Source organism: Cebus imitator, unplaced genomic scaffold, assembly GCF_001604975.1.
Source record: "Cebus imitator isolate Cc_AM_T3 unplaced genomic scaffold, Cebus_imitator-1.0 Scaffold280, whole genome shotgun sequence".
Lineage (NCBI taxonomy): Eukaryota > Metazoa > Chordata > Mammalia > Primates > Cebidae > Cebus > Cebus imitator.
In genome coordinates this window covers 3600928-3605346 of record NW_016107595.1, presented here as the reverse complement: position 1 = coordinate 3605346, position 4419 = coordinate 3600928, and positions in this window count along the sequence as shown.

Genomic DNA, 4419 nt, shown 5'->3' with positions numbered 1-4419 from the left:
TGTTGGCCGGGCTGGTCTTGAGCTCCTGACCACCTCAAATGATCCACCTGCCTCAGCCTTCCAAAGTGCTGGGATTACAGACATGAGCCACCTCACCCAGCCTTTTTTTTTTTTTTTTTTTTTTTTTTTGAGACAGAGTCTCACTCTGTCACTCAGGCTGGAGTACAATGGCGTGATCACGGCTCACTGCATCCTCCACCCCTGGGTTTGAGCAATTCTCTTGCCTCAGCCTCCCCAGTAGACGGGACTACAGGTGCATACCACCATGCCTAGCTAATTTTTTGTATTTTATTAGAGATGGGGTTTTACCATGTTGCACAGGCTAGTCTCGAACTCCTGATCTCAGGTGATCCATCCACCTCGGCCTCCCAAAGTGCTGGGATTACAGGGCTGAGCCGCTGCGCCCAGCCGGTCTTACTTATTTTCATGTGACAACACTGACTCAGGTTGAGATCTGGCCTGTGATTAGCACAGCTTGGAAAAGGCACATACATGCCTCTAGGGACCAAAGAGGCCCCTGCAGAAGGGACTTCAGATTCCTACAAAGCCCAGAGTTGGTCCCAAGCTCAGCTGAGCCTTCCCTACGTCACCCACAGCACCCAACTCATGAGTGCCAGACCCACAATGAGCCCCCTCCGAGATGCTCAGGGAGGCCCCCTCCAAGGCACAGTGTATGCCAGGATCTCGTTCTCTGTCCCCACCTCACCAGTGAGGAGGTGGGATTATGTCCCTACTTTTGAGTCCCATGCTGAATAACAGCTGAATTTGAACCCAGGTAACTCAGAGACCAAATTTCTTTCTTTCTTTTCTTTCTTTTTTTTTTTTTTTTTGATAGGGTCTCTCTTTGTTTCCAGGCTGGAGAGCAGTGGCATGATCTTGGCTCACTGCAACCTTGATCACTTAGGCTCAAGCCATTTTCCTGAGACTACAGTTGTGTGCCACCACAACTGGCTAGTTTTTAAATTTTTCTTTAGAGATGGAGTCTCACTATGATGTCCAGGTTGGTCTTGAACTCCTAGGCTCAAGTGATTCTCCTGCCTTAGCCTCCCACAGTGTTGAGATTACAGGCATGAAGGCATGAGCCACTGCACCCAGCTAGAGAGGCCAAATTCTTTTTTTTTTCTTTTTTTTTTTTTAGACAGGGTCTCACCCTTGTTGCCCAGGCGGAGTACAGTAGTGTGATCTCGGCTCACTGCAACCTCCACCTCCTGGGTTCAAGTGATTCTCCTGCCTCAGCCTCTTGAGTAGCTGGGATTACAGGCATGCACCACCACACCCGGCTAATTTTTGTATTTTTAGTAGAGACGGGGTTTCACCGTGTTGACCAAGCTGGTCTCAAACTCCTAACCTCTGGTGATGTTCCCACCTCGGCCACCCAAGGTGCTGGGATTACAGGCATGAGCCACCGAGCCTGGCTGGTCAAATTCTCTTTTGTTGTTGTTGTTGTTGTTGTTGTTGTTTTGAGATGGAGTTAGGCTCTTGTTTCCAGGCTAGGGTGCAATGATGCAGTCTCTGCCACTGCAACCCGCATCTCCCGGGTTAAAGCGATTCTCCTGCCTCAACCTCCAGAGGAGCTGGAATTACAGGCATGTGCCACCACACCCGGCTACTTTTGGATTTTTAGTAGAGACAAGGCTTCATCATGTTGGTCAGGCTGGTCTCAAACTCCTGACTGCAAGTGATCCGCCCACCTTGTCCTCCCAAAGTGCTGGGATTATAGGTGTGCACCACCGTGCCTGGCCAGACTGGCCAAATTCTTAAACCACTAACGTATGCATTGTCAAAGAACCCAAAACTCCCAGGTCCTTCTATGTTAAATGGGCTTGGCTGGGTGCAGAGGTTCACGCCTATAATCCCAGCACTTTGGGAGGCCAAGGTGGGCAGATCACCTGAGGTCGGGAGTTCAAGACCAGCCTGACCAACATGGTGAAATCCCATCTCTACTAAAAATGCAAAAATTAGCCAGCCATGGTGGTGGGCACTTGTAATTCCAGCTACTCGGCAGGCTGAGGCAGGAGAATCACTTAAACCCGAGAGGTGGAGGTTGCAGTGAGCTGAGATCAAGCCACTGCACTCTAGCTTGGGAAATAGGAGACTCCATCTAAAAAATAGGGGGGGAGGGGCTATATTTCATCTTGTGAACCCCCCTATCCCGCTGCCTTCTTTGTGAGGAGGTAGAATGAACTAAATAAGGTACTGGGTACTTCTCCATGGTTCAAGGTGGGCAGCATGGCTCCCAGGGCCTGGGGTCCAAATCTCCAGATATGATGACCCAGGCCAGCACCATTTTTTTTTCTTTTTGAGAAGGAGTCTCACTGTCACACAGGCGTGAGTGCAGTGGCTCGATCTCGGCTCACTGCAACCTCCACCTCCCAGGTTCAAGCAGTTCTGTTGTCTCAGCCTCTTGAGTAGCTGGGATTACAGGCACATGCCACCATGCCCGGTGAATTTTTTTGTATTTTTGTAGAGACGGGGTTTCACCACGTTGCCCAGGCTGGTCTTGAATTCCTGAGCTCAGGCAATCCACCCGCCTCAGCCTCCCAAAGTGCTAGGACTACAGGCGTGAGCCATTGCGCCCAGCCCAGGCCAGCACCTTCTATCATGTGTCCATGAAAGATGCGGTCCTTGCCTCCATGGAGCTTGGGGGTTGTTGGACTCTGTCACTTTGAGTGCCAAGGCAGCCAAGTAATTTCTATGCAGTAGAGACCCCCAATGGCATCCAAAAGGCAACCGTGGGCCAGTTGTGGTGGCTCACACCTATAATCTCAGCACTTTGGGAGGTCGAGGCAGATGGATCACCTGAGGTCAGGAGTTCGTAACCAGCCTGGCCAACATGGTGAAACCCCATCTCTACTAAAAATAAAAAAATTAGCTGGACATGGTGGCAGGCACCTGTAATCTCAGCTACTAGGGAGGCTGAGGCAGGAGAACTGCTTGAACCCGGGAGGGGGAGTTTGCAGTGAGCTGAGATCAAGACACTGCACTCCAGCCTGGGTGACAGAGTAAGACTCCTGTCTCAAAAAAAAAAGAAAAAAAAAAAGAAAGGCAACTCTGTCTAGGGCGCTCTGACGCTCTGAGCTGGCTGCTCTCATCAGCTCCTCCAGGTTTTAAACTGTATCCCTGAGGTCTCCTTAGAGACCCTGTCCCATGTCCTTTGTCAGTCTCCCCTCTCCATCAAGTGGCTTCAGATTTTTGTTTTTGCTGGTCCCTGAAGCTTTCAGTGCCCACCCCTGCAAGTTCTCTGAAGGATACTACTTTGTTGGGGTTGGGGGCAGGGTTCTGTTCTCTCACCCAGACTGGAGTGCAGTGGCACAAACCCAGCTCACTGCAGCCTCGACCTCCTGGGCCCAACCGATCCTCCTGCCTCTGCTTCCCAAGTAGCTGGGACCCTGATCAGCTAATTTTTTTTTTCAGGCAAAGTTTCGCTCTGTCACCAGGCTGGAGTACAATGGGGTGTGATCTTGGCTCACTGCAGCCTCCGCCTCCCAGGTTCCAGTGATCCTCCTGCCTCAGCCTCCCGAGTAGCTGGGATTACAGGCATGTGCCACCACGCCCGGCTGATTTTTCTATTTTTAGTAGAGACAGGGTTTCACCATGTTGGCCAGGATGGTCTTGAACTACTGACCTCGTAATCTGCCCCCCTCGGCCTCCCAAAGTGCTGGGATTATAGGCGTGAGCCACGGCACCCGGTCAGATCAGCTGATTTTTTATGTTTATTTCTGTAGAGATGGAGTCTTGCTGTATTGTCCAGACTGGTCTCAAACTCCTGGGATCAAGTAATCTTTCACTTCAGACTCCCAAAGTGCTTGGGATCACAGGCGTGAGCCATCGCACCCAGCCTGAAGGCCACTACTGTTGAGGCCTCCTGGGCAGTACCGTGCTTTCGGGTGACCTTTTGTACAGGCACTGGTCTCCGTGGCTCCCATGCAATCTATTACTTCCTGACATTGGAGCCAAATGTTGGTTTCCTTCATTAGAGAACATTCCCTATTGTTCAGACACTCGGTCAAGTCATTCATTTTCACTCCCTGCCGTCCCCTTTGGAGTCTCCCCACACTCTCCAATCCAGCCATACCAGATGGTGTTTGAATTTGCCCTCTAGCAGCAATGGAGAGAGCATGGGCCCGCCCTGGGAGGGGCCCGGTCAGCAGGCTGGGGACCTTTTACTGAGCCCACATCTGGAGTCTGTCCTCAAGCAAACAGGCTCCAGGAGATTCTGTGACTTTGGAAAACAGATTTATGCCAGTCCATTCCTTTTTTTTTTTTTTTTTTTTTTTTTTTTTTTTTTTTTTTCCTTTTTTTTCTTTTTTTTTTTTTTTTTGAGATAGGGTCTCTCTTTGTTTCCAGGCTGGAGAGCAGTGGCATGATCTTGGCTCACTGCAACCTTGATCACTTAGGCTCAAGCCATTTTCCTGAGAC